Source organism: Stenella coeruleoalba (assembly GCF_951394435.1).
Source record: "Stenella coeruleoalba genome assembly, chromosome: 2".
In the NCBI taxonomy this organism is placed as follows: domain Eukaryota; kingdom Metazoa; phylum Chordata; class Mammalia; order Artiodactyla; family Delphinidae; genus Stenella; species Stenella coeruleoalba.
The window spans coordinates 80,828,658-80,845,067 of NC_137147.1; the positions used below are offsets into that span (position 1 = coordinate 80,828,658).

The window sequence follows — 16,410 nt, forward strand, 5'->3', positions numbered from 1 at the left end:
GTGCAGTCTATCCATGGTGTTGAGGGGGCAATGTGCATACATTGATGGCTTCTACTAATAAGTCTGTCATCATTGTGAAATTTTGTTTTTGGAGGACATGAAAAAATGAGTCCATCAATGTTGAGCAAATAATATATTGTACATGGCTTCTCTGGATGATCAAGAAATGTTAAACTTCAATAAAACTCATCTACTAAGGTAATATCTAATTCTCCTATTGCAAGGAGACTTGTGAACATAGGCAGGGGATTAGCACTGGTTTCACCATCATTTTTTCTACTCATCAATAAAAAACTTAATTAAAAAATTTTTTACTACATAAGAATACATGTTTATTATAGAAGAATTTGAAGATATAGGTAAGTGATAAGAACATAATTAAAAGCATCCATAACCTTCTACCCATTTTAGTAGGATATTCTTTCCTTTTATCTAAGGAAAATATGTATCTATATGTATAAACATAACCTTTAAAAATAAAATAGCTATAGGGCTTCCCTGGTGGCGCAGTGGTTGAGAGTCCGCCTGCTGATGCAGGGGACACGGGTTCGTGCCCCGGTCTGGGAAGATCCCATACGCCGCGGAGCGGCTAGGCCCATAAGCCATGGCCACTGAGCCAGCACGTCCGGAGCCTGTGCTCCGCAACGAGAGAGGCCACGACAGTGAGAGGCCCACATAACGCAAAAAAATAAATAAATAAATAAATAAAATAAAATAGCTATAAAATTAAAAGAAAAATCCTCTGGGTAGCTAAACCACTCTGGGTTTTATGGTAACGTAAGTTGGAGGGTGCAGCCAAGAGCCCCCATGGGTCCTCTGAATCACAGGGGCATGCCCATGATATAGAGTAGATATGGTGACATTTACCAACAACAATGTCTACGTTTTCATGGATCCTAACAATATACATAATACTTGTCACATATTTAATAGGTTAAATTTGTATTATAATATATTGATATACTTGTATACAAGACCTGCTTCAGGGTGTAACTGCATTCAGCACTGGATAGCAAGCTAATAAAAACTGCAGCAAAAAGTTTTACGACCCTCCATCGACTTGTGTTTTACATCACATTATCTTATTGCAGACATTTGAATTAAAAGTTAACAAATACTATTTAATGGGTTGTCTGAATGAATGTGCAGTGCATGAATACATGCTTCTTGCAATTTTTATCAGTTTTTATACTACATGTGCTTTGTGATTTGGGTTCAGACAGGGCTGTAAGTGGATGATGGCTCTTGACTGACTCAATTTTAAGTAATATAAAATAGCATATTTTGTTAGACTTCCTCCAATTAAGTGTACATCCTCCATTAAGGCAATCTGTCATCATTTTAACAATGTCATTAACATCTACAATGTAACTCACAGGGGCTTTGTTATTCTTTCAAAATTAGTAGCACATACATTATATAGAAAGCTTAAAGTACAAAAACAAATTTAAGAAGCCTTCAACTCTAAGCTATACAAGTACCTTTAGTGAATTACATAGAAGATATGACTTTACTAAGAAAGAAAAGCCCACAGAAATTATATATCCATTAAAATGGATTAATGATATAAAATATAAATTTTCTTTCTAATGTAGCTATCAAGAAACATGGTTTACTGCACTACTAAATGTATTTGGCTAAGGAAAATAATTTAAATTATTGGGCTACTGAAAGCAAAAATCAGTATATAAAATTTATGATTTTTATATAAATGATACTATCAGTCTTTAGAAATATTTTGGAAAATTTTCATGGATAAAAGTAATATATTAAGTGCCTAATAAAAAAGATAAAATTTTATTAGGAAGTTTAGATGGTAATAGCCAACTGTAAAATACATCTTATTTAATACTGTGGCTTCAGTAAATAGATTAAGATTCAATTAATAACAAATACAGGGAGAAAATTTAAGTTTACAAAATAGAGTGAAGGTTCTGCTCTAAGAAGAATATTTCTTTATATATTCACACAAAAGTATATACTACTGTATAAATATGAAATAGAAATAAAAATGTGTTTTTCTACTGTGACCTAAAGTTGTCAACATGTATAAAGGCTCTCTTTAACAAAATTTTTCTCATTAACAGTTAGGTTACAAATAAAGTATCAAATAAAACCTAACTTGAAGGATAGAGACATCATAATCATTTTTCAGATCATAGGAATCTCCTCTCTCTGAACTTGATCGCTCTCTCTTGCAATGGCTCTTAGAGTAATCTACTGAACATCACGATTAGTTGAAATCATGTCTTTTCTGCCTTATTAGAATATACATTCTCTAAAGTAAGGATTAATATTCTGTGTCCCTCCAAAACTCTTACAGAGCTTAGCCCAGCACTTTGCACATTACAAATACTAAATAAGTAAATGCCCTGCAATTATCTTAAACATCACATGTCCAAAATTAATTCATTAACTCCACCTCAATATCTCTTCCTTCTTTAAGATTCCTTATTTCAGTAAATTTTCCAACCACTGAGCTTCCTAAGCAAAATACCTGGGAGTCATCTTTGACTACTCCCTGGTGCATGCTCTATAGTATCAAGGTTTGTCAAAATCCCATTTCAATTTAAAACCCTAACATTTCTCAATTCTGGCTCCTCTCTTCTATCTCCATGCAAGCCATCTCTTGCTAGGCCCTCCTTTCCTTGGCATCCATCCCAACGGTTCAGTTGCTCAATATCTTTTTTATTTTAATGCTTGGAATATATTTGAGTTCTATTTCCTAGGTCCAAAATCTTCTGTGGTATTGGGGTAACTTTTATTCGGTCCATTCAACACAGTATTTCCCAAATTTGCTCCACAGCAGCCACTCTGCAACCTCCTTTATCTCTGATGTCTTCTCAGAGTTTTGCTTTTTTTCCTAATTATCCCATTCAGGAGTGAGTCACCATTCATTTGCAGTAGAACCAAAATCCTTAATGTTGCTTAAAATATAAACCCAAGTCATTAATATATATTAGATTAGGCCCAATGAGACCTTAAATTTGGGAATAAAATGCTACATACATAGACAATGATAATCCTTTTTAGATTTAAAAAATATCAACAAAGCTCAAATTTGTGCTTCTTCTTCAGTGGGAGTTTTTAAGACACAGTGATGAGTTTCTGGAAAGGTTTTCTCTAAAAGGTGAGTGGTCCTCAACTCAAGTTAAGTCAGTTATTTTACTTCATTCTCTGTACAAAATCCTTTTCACTTAAAATAACCACCTTAGCAAAGAAAAATACTGTCACTATGGCGAATTATTATAGTGTAGTAAACTGAGTGAACTCTTTCTGAGGTTCTTTGACGTTACATCCAGACAGTCAAAATCATGTAAGTAAGTACATAGTGAATTGCCTCTTCTTTTGGAGAAAGATATAGTACATGCCACAGAAATGCTAACCTAAAAGTCTAATGATAAACAAACTCCCAATTCATTCATTCCTTCAACACACATTTTATAAGCTCTTACTGGGTGCAAGCCAATGGACTAGACCTGGCCCACTTGCTTGCTTTTAATTCTCTATGCCTCATCAGGGGACAGAATCAGGTTCTCAAACAAGAATAAAGGCAACAAACATGGCATTTAGTGATTGTGTGTTCATGATCACATCGTTATGTGATCACATAGGAGTCATGTGGAGATTACTGCATAACAAGACAGCTGAAATGGAAATATCACACAGTCTGAAATTATCACAAGGTCTGACCAGTCGAATCCATGTGTTAGGCTCACACTATTTGAACTTTTTAAAGTCATTTAAATTTTCTTGCCTTAAGTTTTTTCATTGAGTAAGCACTAAGCATTTCTTTGAGTAAGCATTAAGATAATAATAGCCAAGACTTAATAAGTATTACATACCTGCATGATACTCCACACAATTGTTGCATTAATTCTCACAACAATCCTAAAAGGCAGACAATACTCCCAAGAGTCAGATATTATCACACGATTATATAGATAAGGAATCCCAGGTTCAGAGAAATAAGAAATTTGCTCAATTTTCTAATATACCATAGGGTGGAATTTAAACTTGCTTCATCTGATTCAAGAGCCAGGTTCTTTCTACTATATCACACTGCCTTATGACGTAGCAGAGGAGGGATTCCCCACTACATCCAATGTAGAAACCCAGCTCAGTATGTCTGCCATTACTATAAATAAATGGTGGAAGAATGTGTACAGTTGCTTAACAAAGAAAATGTCCTTAACCAGAGTTAAATTGTAGGGCTCCTCTTAATTTATAATATTTGGGAAACAATAAAATCTTGCTCCTCATTAAAATTAGAGTCTAAAACCATTTTCAAATGGCTACAGGAAAAGTTACAATAAGCAGAATTCATTTATAAATCTATCTGAAGACAAGGGGTAGACCATATAACTGCATGAAATACTTTGCTGACTTAACAATATTAGCTTTCTTATCTTCATATTAAAGCTTATATTTAGAAACTAGCTCCATTCATAATTGTTAATGGCACTGAATTGAGAGAATTAAAAATTTAATTTTCACTTTATAAAATGACCTAGACAGCTTCATTAGGTTGTTTTTGTTAATTCACTGACTTTGAACCCAAAGCTATTGGTTTCAAAAATTAACTTTCAATTCTAACCTTAAATGAAAATTTCCTTTCCATTTAGACAGCTTGTACCTGCCAATCTGCACAGTCATTTATGCATTTACTTATTTATTCAACAATAGCTTTTGAACATCTAATATGGGCTGATCCCTCTGACAGAGATGTAGCAGATGTAGAAGAATGTAGTAGGCCTGACCCTGCCTTCTAAGGTCTAGTTTTGGGGGTTGAGCTGTGAAGGGAAGACAATTATGCAAGTAATACCAACATCATATCATGAATATTTTCACGGGAGAAGTACAGGTTGCTATGTGAGCACATAACAGGGGACTTAACTTAGTCTAAGTAGCCAGTTAAGCTTTCTGGAGGTAGGAACACAGCTCCTAAGGACTCAAAAATGAATAGAGTAAGGTTGGTCAGGGTAAGGGAAAATGACACGGAGTGGGTGGTACTTCAGAGAGAGTAACCAAATTGTAAATGGTCTGGTTTGCCATAGTGACGTTGATAGATACTACTCATTAGGCCCTATCTCTTGAAGAATAATCTTTAACTGCATAAAAAGTATTTTGTGGATTTCAGTACAATTGCCAATGTGTATACAGAAGCTATTCCTGAACAGCATTCTGAACTTTGATTCTACAGTAAACACTCTTCAAACTGGGATTGAGCATAACTGTCAATATTAAGTGACTTATGATCATCTTTAGATAATCAGCCATCATGTTCTATTGACTGACATGCCAGGTACTTGATAGCACCAGGTATTACGGTTAATGCAAATAATTATTTTTCCTGTGAGTTTAGTTAAGGGTCTTCATATTGATATAATTAAAACTGCAATGGCATTTGAAATGCATCACCTAAATAAATCACCCTAAGGTTTACCCTATTAAGATTTGTAAGAGATCTAAGTAATTGCAATTTGTGTTATTTTATTCCACATATTACTTCCCTGAAGAAATCAATGTCTCTGCTATATATATAGCAATATATATATATACACTCACACACACACACACACACACACACATATATAGCCATATTATCATCAAATATTTCATTATTTTCATGAACAAAATTGTTCACTAATAGCACATCAACATCAGATGTAGCAGCAAATGCTTGTTTAATATTTAAATTTAGGAATTCTCATTGCCCATTATCTATCTATTAAGAATTACAAGTTCAAATTAACTGAGAATTCCATGTTAATCGCATGCTTTATAATGAGATTGTTTGTCATCCCTAGCCTTCAACAGCACTGATTAAACCTCTCAGTATACTCACTAAGTTGATATATTTTACCCACTGTCTTCACACCTAGTTCAGTGTGATATTTAAAAAGCAAACTAAAGAAGAGTATCATTTATTGTTAACTTTGTCCTGTAGATGTCCTTTGTGCTTATAATTCTCCGACGTGCAGAGGTATCCCACAGAGAAAAAAGAGAAAATACTATGCCACAACACAAGAGCCATTTATCTCTCTGCAGTCAAAATCAGATTCTGCCACCATACCACCCTGGAACAAATGAATGACTATTAGGTAAGATACTGCTATACTTTATTAGATGATTGAACTCATTTCAAACTTACCAATTTTTCATATACATATACATATATATATATATATATATATATATATATATATATATAATTGCCAATACAGTAAATGTAGGTAATCTGAATTCTTTTTAGGAAACCAAGGTTTAAAATGGTTATATAATGGTAATGTAGGACTCAAATCCAAACAAATGATCCAAACACTGCAATAATAATCTACACACTACTACTTCTCAGGTATTAAAAAGAGTAGAAAAGGAGTTCCCTTAATGAGAGGTTAATTTTTTAAATAAGTGACCAAGAACAAAATAAAATATAATAAGCCCCCAAAATACTGTCTTGAGTTCTCTAGGTTCTGATTAACTCCACTTATATTTCAACAGATCTAAAGAAAATGAAATCCAAATACTGACTTTGAAACATTGTGTTTTACTTCTGCTTACTAAAACTCTAGCAGTAAAGAAATATTTGCATCATAATATCATGGAAATACAGTAAACTCATCATAAAGTTATGTTATTGAAGAAGCCATTTTTTCAAAGTAAATAGAGATGAAAGAACAGATGTACAATAAAAGAAAACAACACACTTTATTTGTTCCTATTCTGATTGTCCACATGGTCTGCTACAAGAATACATAACTACTTCTTTTGAACATACCACTAAACAAAATTATTATATCCAGTGGCTATCTTTAATGTAGAGAATGCATACTTTATTCACAGAGAGCATCTGAAGATTTCAGTCCTGAACTCATAATTTTTTTGGTGTGATGTTTATGACTACTCAAGCGTTCAGTAATAATTTCTATTGCATACAACATTCACTTCCACATTTTTTTCAAACCTATGGACTAAGTTCATCTTAATGCCTCTGGGAAGTAATTAAGATTATCCCTACTTTACAAATAGGGAAACAGAATCACAGGACTCTGTAACCCATTTAAATGAACAAACTTGCAGAAAAATGGTAGCTTAAAAATGATTACCTGCCCTCAGTCTGCTTTCCAAATTGTCATTGAAATGACTACCCATGTGTAAAAACAGAAAGCCCATATCAGCACTAGAAACTGTCCATGGGCACATCACACATCAGAATTCTTGAGGAATCTGCTACCTGCAGACATTATTAGAATGAAGAGGGGCCAACCCACTCTATAACCACTGTGGAGCATCTGAAAAGTGAGTGGATGGAATCCCAGCAGAAATCCAGAACACCTTCTAATTTGATTGGGTGAGTACAACTGGCAGCTTTAGGGTATAGACTAGAGACAACTGGGAGCAGTGATGATATGGCAAGGCTTTTTCTCCTGCTGTGCCCATCCAAGAATGAAAGCATTGCCATGCTGGCTCCTGCTGAGAGCAGCTATAGTGAGCTTAAAACAGAGTTTGCAATTTCTTTGACACTCCTCCCACCAGTTTGCAATTGCTCTGTTTAAATGATGCCACATATTTTATTCCTTCATATTGATCCACTGTTCAGAACATCAGTATATTTTCATATGACAAGAGATGTTTTGTGTTTTGTTTTCTATCCTTACTGAGGGAGGTTTATGCTTGTTAATGTTTAGATATTGGGTGGATTTTGTCTGAGAAAATGTGATTCTATGTTTAACTCTACCTTTGGGTCCAGATTAAGGGGTAGGAGAAAGTTAACAGTTAGCTGTAGTTTTACTTTATCATTTCAGAAATTCAGTAACAGAACTGGGGACAGACATAGTAGGAAGATTTACCTTTGTACTAAAAACGTCCTAGAATTGAGCATGGGGCATTGCCCCATTTTTTCTTGGGTTTGTTGTTTTTATGGTTACCTTCTGCTAGGTAAGGGATATTGAAGGCTGATAAAGCGCACACACACACACAACAAAGGAATAGGAATTTCTAAATTTAAAGATAAATAAAGAACAAATAGAGCTGAACATAAGCAAGGAGGAGGAGGGAGAAGAAAAATGTCCTGACCTAAAGAAAAACCAGGGGTTGAAGGAAGAAATATATCAAATGTTAAAACTTTGGATGGGAGGAGTCCCAGACCATCACAAAGAAGACAGAAGAATCAGGTAATGAGAAATAAAAATATCAGTTCGTCAATAAAGCTGATTTGAGAACCTGACTTAAATCATAGGCTACAATAGTGTTCTTAATAGGTTATTTGTAAATCCAACAGCTATACCCACCTAGTCACTAGCACAGCTGTGCGACAGCAGACCTCCAACATAGGGGCTGGCAGCTTACCCCAGGGGTCCAGGAACACCAGCTATGTATTCTCCCTGCAGCAAACTGCATCTAAAAAAAGAAAGAAAGAGACAGAAATGTTCAGACGGGGCTGACCATCATCTACCAAACGCACAACCAGACAAGTAACTTCTCCCAAGGAACTGGCAAGACAAAGGGAAGAGGAATGCTTCAAGGGGACCAAGAGTACTACCAAAGACCCCTCACAGAACCATGAGACAAGGGAATAGCGTTTACTCCCCCCATATAAACACACTAGGCAAAATAGATCGAAAAGATCTATAAATTTGGATACACTCTTGGAATTACAATGATGGGGGAAGATTCATGCATCCATTCAGGCAGAAAACAAGCAAAAACCACATTGTATCTGAAAGGAAAAGAGAAATCAAATTGTCCACAGTTTTTTTCTCTCTATAACATTAACTCTCCAGGACAAAATGGAGCCATAGCTATAGAGTTTTGAGGAAAAAATATGACAGTAAGCCAAGAAGCAACAGAAATACATTGCCAGGAATCTTATAAGAACAATAGAAAGACAATGCCAAGAATGCAGAGCTCAGAAAACTACCACCTGCAATATATTCCTTAAAAATTACTGAACACCAATTCTCCAGCTGATGGAGAGATGGATCTAACACACTTAAAAACATGAGCCATTGTATTATAAAGGGTCATTGGTATAATCAAAAATATTAGTAGCACACAGTGTTGCTTGAATATTACTTGTAATATGTCCATCAAATTTAACACAAATATAATAAATATTGAAAGAGAAAATATATACTCTAAAGTGAATAGTGAATAATAACCTGGATTTTGAAATCCAGAATTATGTTATAATAAACTAGAAATTTCAATATAAGGGGAAAGCAACTACAGGAAGTGCAAGTATCTAAAATTATCATTTTCTTAGAATCACTAGAAATTGCTTCTTTCTTTTTTTTTTGCGGTATGCGGGCCTCTCACTGTTGGGGCCTCTGCCGTTGTGGAGCACAGGCTCCAGACACGCAGGCTCAGCAGCCATGGCTCATGGGCCTAGCCACTCCTTGGCATGTGGGATCCTCCCGGACCGGGGCACGAACCCATGTCCCCTGCATCAGCAGGCAGACTCTCAACCACTGCGCCACCAGGGAAGCTCCCTGTTTCATTTTTAATTACTAGAAAAATGTCTTTAAAAGGACACTAGTAGCGTAACTTTCTTCCATATTTCAAAGGACCAAAAAGATTAAAAAAATTAAACTACATGACTATTGGAAAAAACTCTCGAGTTGTGGGTTGAAAAAGATACCAAAGCTTAGATGATGGGCTATATAAAAGTTAATAAAACTTCAAAAGCAGTATCTATAAATCATGTAATTTAGAAAAAGATATACTTACTATATACGTTTCAGTGTTCTTAATATAAAAAGAAAAATAAATTAAGAAAATAAGTGACTGAAAAGTTAAGGATAACAAGAATAGCTGTCAAATAGAAAACAACAATAAAAAAAGAATAATATGTAAAATAAACATAAGAGCTGGTTCTTTCAAAAAATGTAAAATTAAAAAATTATGATAAATCTACACAAATACAAAGAGAAAATAGAAAAATCAGAAGTAATTTTAAATCATAAAAGAACACTATATGCAAAAGCATACCTCTCTTTTGAAAAAATTCAATGACATTGTAAATTTTCTAGGAAAATATAAATTACCAAAATCAATTCACAGAAGTAGATAATGCTTTGCTAAGAAAATTTTATAAGTTATCAAGGCATTATATTCAAATATATCTTCATACTTGATATATTAACAGATTAGGCTTTCTATACTTTCAAAGAATAAATGGTTCTCGTATAAACAACTCTGAAAGCTAGAAGAAAAAATATTCGTAATTCTCTTTTATATAGTTAGCATAATGAAAAATTGGCAAAGAGTATATATTAAAAAAACACAAAGGCTGAGAGCTAAACTTAAGCTTACTTCTGAATATATAAAGGCATATGTGTGTGTGTGTGCTCATGAAGTTTTATATATATATATATATATATATATATATATATATATGTATGTATATGTGTAAAATTCTGAGTTCTTTATTCCATTCTATTGGTTTCTTTGTTTTAAGCAAGTATGATACTCATAGAATGCATTTGTAAGGATTTCAGGTAGGGCTACCAATGAATTTATAAATTATTGGTGTGTTAATATCTTTATATGTCAACTTGTCCCATCCAAGAGTATGGACTATCTTTGCATTTTCTGAGCTTTTTGCAACCTTTAATACAGTTTTATTTATTCCCCACAGAAATCTTAGGACTGCTTGTTAAAATATAACACATATTTTAGTTTTTCTTGATATTTTAAATGGAATCATATATTTGTTAAATTTTCTGGTTGCTTGTTACCATTGATTTTTTATTAATGATTGTCATAAATCAATCTTATATCTGAGTATAGTCTTCCCATCAGCAATATTGGATAAATAAAAAAACAATGTGGAAAAACTGTAAAGAACTCAGAATGGCATAATTCTGGATCTATGTCAGACAAATGACTTTGGAATATGAGAATGAAGCAAAAACATTTACAAATTGCAGGCTAACAAATATTCTAAAGTATTATAAAAGTTTGTAATTCAAACAGAAGAATGTGTTCAAGAGAAAGCAGCAATAATGAACACATTTTTTAAAATTCATTATTAAGGCTAAATAACTGGGTTTTTAAAAATTTATTAAAAACAATCTGGAAATAAAATTTTACATGCTATCAACATGGGAAGTGGAAGTGGGGGGAACAGATGGGAGCAAAAGTATGCTACTGTTCTTTTTATACAAGGGGAGAAAAGAGATAATGACTAGACTATTACAGGCAAATATAAGTTCAAATTTGTTTATTAAAAATCTAATGGCCCTTTCTCCTTTTCTCTCTTTTGGTGGAAGCTGAGGAGTAAGCCAACTGTGTTAACATATTCTGCATGAACTGGGGACAAGGAAAGTTGAAAATATTCAACACATGGTTTAACAAAAATTTGAACATACACAGAAAATGACCAAAGTTTTAGATCACATGCAAGGTGAATCCTGTAGTTTGCTCAATGAGCACATCATGATCGAGAGCACTTATCTGTAGAATGCAACAAAGGAGATCTAAAAATGTAAATTACATATGTAATTATTATATAATAAAATTATATAACATCCTAGTTTATACCAAAAAGAATTTGATAAATGTTAACATTAATTATAATTGTAAAAATGGTATTTGGTAAACCAGAAATCTAAAGGAATGTTCTTGACTTAACAAAAGGTATGAACACAAATCCATGGCAATCACTATATTTAATGGTGAAATACTACAAGTCTTCCAATTAAAGTCAAGGATGAGATAAAGATGCTGTGATCACTACTCTTATCGTATTGTTAGTTATACAACTCGATGTTCTGTTCTCCAAGTTTGATAAGAAAAAGAAATTAGATTAAAAATTAGTAAGAAAGAGGTAAGACTATTGTAGAATGTGCAATTACCTACCTAGAAAACTGAAAAGAATCACTTGTGAATTACTAAAACTAATATTGAACAAGGTGACTGGCTACAAGATTAATAAACAAAATCAAATGGCTTGCCTATATGCCAGTGTGAAAGAGAAAGTTAACCAAACCAAACAAGCCAAAGCAAAATGTATTGTGATGGTGGTGGTGGTGGTAGTGAGGGAAACCACATTATAAAATGTCTGTGACAAGAAGAAAAAAATGACATGGCTTTCAAGATCATAATAACAAAGTGACATAACATTTTGTATGAAACATTTATCTTTAAGAATACTTAGTTAACTCACTATTGAGTCATTAACATTAGCTAATACCCTTTTTGAACCATCATTAATTTTCATAATAACACATTTATCTGAAAGTGTATTATAGCATTTAAGCAACTAAACCACACAATAGTCTTATGTACAAAAGAGGCATTACTAAAAAGTTTATTAAAAATAGGAGAATTTGTATCTTCTACTGCAGTCAGAAACTTGAGGAAAAATGGATTTGTTTTTGAGACCTTATCTTTGACATTTAAGCTGGAAGTTGATTTCTATTTCTAGAGAAGAAATGTATATTTCTGATTTTACATCCTCTTTATAATGAAGGGCTTCTGATACAGACTGTGTTCCCTCAAAATTCATACATTGAAATCCTAACGCCAAGGTGATGGTATTAGAAGGTGGGGCCTGTGAGAGGTGATGAGGTCATGGGGATGGAGACTTCATGAATGGAATTAGTGCCCTTATGAAAGAGACCCCAGAAGCTCTATTGCTTTTTCTGCCACGTGAGGACACAGTGAGAAGACAACTGCCCTCTATGAATTCAGGAAGCAGGTCCTCATCAGACAATGAATCTACCTGTGCCTTGATCTTCAACTTCTCAGCCTCCAGAACTATGAGAAATAAATGTTTGTTGTTAAAGCCCCCCAGTCTATGGTATTTTTGTTATAGCAGCCTGAACAGCTTGAGACAGTTTTCACATCTTTCTTCCAAACCAACAATAACCAATTTGAATATGTAATGCAAAATCCATTCAGAAGAGTTAAAAAAATTATAGAATACCTGGGAATAATATGTAAAACTTTTATAGAGAAAACTATATATTTTTATTGAAGGACATGAAAGAAGACTGTCTAAGGAGAAATACCACTTCCATTGAGATGAATATCCCATATTGCAAAACATGTCAATTTTTCTCCAATTCAATCTATAAATTCAATACCTCCCAAAACAATATTGTGTATGTATGTATGTGTGCAAAATAGAAAAAAATGATAACTGTATAGGGACTGGAATTTTATATGGTGATTCAGGTGGACTTTAACTCTATTTTTAGTAATTTAATTTTATACAGAGAGGAGGTGTTCAGGTATTGCCTGTGTAATTAACAACTAATTTAAAAATGACTTGAAAGATATTTTCTCCATTGTTAATAAGGTTTTTCTCTGAGTATTTTTATTTTCTTTTTAATTCAACCCTTTTTAATATTTCTTACAATAAACATGTAGTTCTTTCATAATTAGAAAAAAGAAACATATTATTTAAAAACAGATACCACATTACGAGAAGGGGAAAGCCACCTGACTCTTACCTAGAATTCTATAAAGCTACTTAATCTAGATTCATTCCACCAAAATTATAGATAAAATATAATGTGAGGTGTTTTTTTTCCCTAATAATTCACTTCCAGGCCTCCAAAGGGGAAACATATGTTAGTGGTCTAAAAATCTATAGTCCAGCTCTGTGCCATAAGTATCATCTTTTTATGTGTATACTCTTGCCAGGGGTTCACAGTTGTGCCAGGGAGCATTTAAAGATTATACGGACCTATGGCTTTACATTCCTGAGAGCCCTATAGCCTAGAAATTCACTGAGGAGTCAGCATGTGTTTATAGAAACTAGAGTTTTAATTAGCCAAGTTCCTGGGATCACTAAGGACAATAACAAACAATCCTTATCATCATTTTAGCATAGTACTCAAAGGTTCATTAGAAGCAGAGCACCAAACCAGCCCTAGCAATTAATAGTGAGATTAAGATCATAGTCAGACACTTACCACACAGTGGACAGTAAGGAATACAGGCTGTATCAGATATACCCTGTCAGTGGAAGAATACCCTCTTCCACTATTCTGGAAAAATGGTAATTCACAGATCAAATTCAAAATTAAAGTCTCCAAGATGGTAAATTTTTTAATAGTTTCAGTGCATAATTATGTTAGATATACTGTTTTAAAAGCATATTTCTAAGTCATTTGAAAAACTATTGTGACAATATCTCAGTGAATCTAATAAGGAAATTATATCCAGGCTGTATCAAGTATGAAAAATATTAATCATATTGTAGAAACTTCATTTGAACCTTTCAAAATGTTTAGGAAAAGTTTGAAATGCTTAAAAATAAGTTCTCTTTACAAAATTCAACATCTGAAGTATTTGGTGGTTAAAGAAAAACGAAGTCCGGAGACCCTCAAGATGGTAGAGGAGTAAGACGTGGAGATCACCTTCCTCCTCACAAATACATCAAAAATACATCTATATGTGGAACAACTCCTACAGAACACCTACTGAACTCTGGCAGAAGACCTCAGACTTCCCAAAAGGCAAGAAACTCCCCACATACCTGGGTAAGGCAAAAGAAAAAAAAACAGAGACAGAAGAATAGGGATGGGACCTGCCCTTCTGGGAGGGAGCTGTGAAGGAGGAAAAGTTTCCACACACTAGGAAGCCGCTTCACTGGCAGTAATGGGGGCGGGGGGGGGGGGAGCTGCGGAGCCATGGAGGAGAGCCCAGCAACTAGGGGTGAAGAGGGTGAAGCAGTGAGATTCCTGAACAGAGGATCGGTGTCAACCAGCACTCACCAGCCTGAAAGGCTTGTCTGCTCACCTGCTGGGGCAGGTGGGGGCTGGGAGCTGAGGCTCAGGCTTCAGAGCTCAGATCCCAGGGAGAGGACTGGGGTTGGCTGCATGAACACCGCCTGAAGGGGGCTAGTGCACCAGTTAGTCAGGAAGGAGTACGGGAAAAAGTCTGGACCTGCCTAAGAGGCAAGAGAACATTGTTTCGGGGTGCTCAAGGAGAGGGGATTCAGAGCACTGCCTAAATGAGCTCCAGAAATGGGCGTGAGCCGTGGCTATCAGCGTGGACACCAGAGACGGGCATGAAATGCTAAGGCTGCTGCTGCAGCAACCAAGAGGCCCGTGTGCAAGCACAGGTCACCATCCACATCTCCCCTCCCAGGAGCCTCTGCAGCCCGCCACTGCCAGGGTCCCGTGATCCAGGGACAACTTCCCCAGGAGAACACACAACACACATCAGGCAGTTGCAACATCATGCCAGCCTCTGGCACTGGAGGCTCGTCCCGCATTCCGTAGTTGCAACATCATGCTGGCCTCTGGCACTGCAGGCTCACTTCCCCTGGCCTGAAGGAGCCGGAGTCCCCTAATCAGCTGCTACTTTAAAAGAATCCCATCTGAGCAAAGAACAGACACCCTCATGCGACCTACACGCAAGGTGGGGCCAAACCCAAAGCTGAACCCCAGGAGCTGTACGAAGAAAGAAGAGAAAGGGAAATTTCTCCCAGCAGCCTGAGGAGCACTGGATTTAATCCCTGCAATCAACTTGATGTATCCTGCATCTGTGGAATACCTGAATAGACAACAAATCATCCCAAAATTGAGGCAGGGGACTTTGGGAGCAACTGTAGACTTGGGGTTTGCTGTCTACATCTAATCTGTTTCTGGTTTTATGCTTATCTTAGTTTAGTATTTACAGTTTAATATCATTGGTAGATTTATTTATTGATTTGGTGGCTCTCTTCCTTTTTTTATATACATATATATATATTTTTTCCTTTTTCTCTTTTTGTGAGTGCATATGTGGATGCTTCTTCGTGTGATTTTGTCTATATAGCTTTGCTTTTACAATTTCCCCTAGGGTTCTGTTAGTCCGTTTTTTTTTTTTTCTAGTACACTTTTTAGCACTTGCTATCATTGGTGGATTTCTTTTTTGGTTTGGTTGCTCTCTTCTTTCTTCCTTTCTTTTTTTTTAATACTTTTTAATTTTTTTAACTTTTAATAATTTTTAAAAAATTTTAATTTAAACAACTATTTTATTCTCTCTTCCTTCCTTCCTTTCTTTCTTTTTCTTTTTTTCCTTCCTTCCTTCCTTCCTTCCTTCTCTGTCTCCCCCCTCGCTCCCTCCCTCACTTTTGTTCTCAGCCTTGTGGCTGAGAGTGTCTTGGTGCTCTGGCCGGGTATCAGGCCTGTACCTCTGAGGGAGGAGGGCAGAGCTCAGGACACTGGTCCATCACAGACCTCCTGGTTTCACATAATATCAAACAGCAAAAGCTCTCCCAGAGATCTCCATCTCAATGCTAAGACCCAGCTCCACTCAATGACCAGGAAGTACAGTGCTGGACACCCTATGCCAAACAACCAGCAAGACAGGAACACACCACTACCCATTAGCAGAAAGGCTGCCAAAAATCATAATAAGGTCACAGACACCCCAAAACACACCAAGGGACGCAGCTCTGCCCAC

The 16,410-nt window shown here is 35.3% G+C and overlaps 1 long non-coding RNA gene across 1 annotated transcript in view; it reads right to left on the minus strand.

Moving 5' to 3' along the window:
- LOC307182053 overlaps nt 1-8,405 on the minus strand; it is a 328,436-nt gene extending 320,031 nt beyond the window's left edge. The window contains exon 1 of the long non-coding RNA XR_013827105.1: nt 8,295-8,405. This is a non-coding gene — a long non-coding RNA (uncharacterized lncRNA). The remainder of the gene's footprint in view (nt 1-8,294) is intronic.
- Between the last annotated feature and the right edge of the window lie 8,005 nt (nt 8,406-16,410).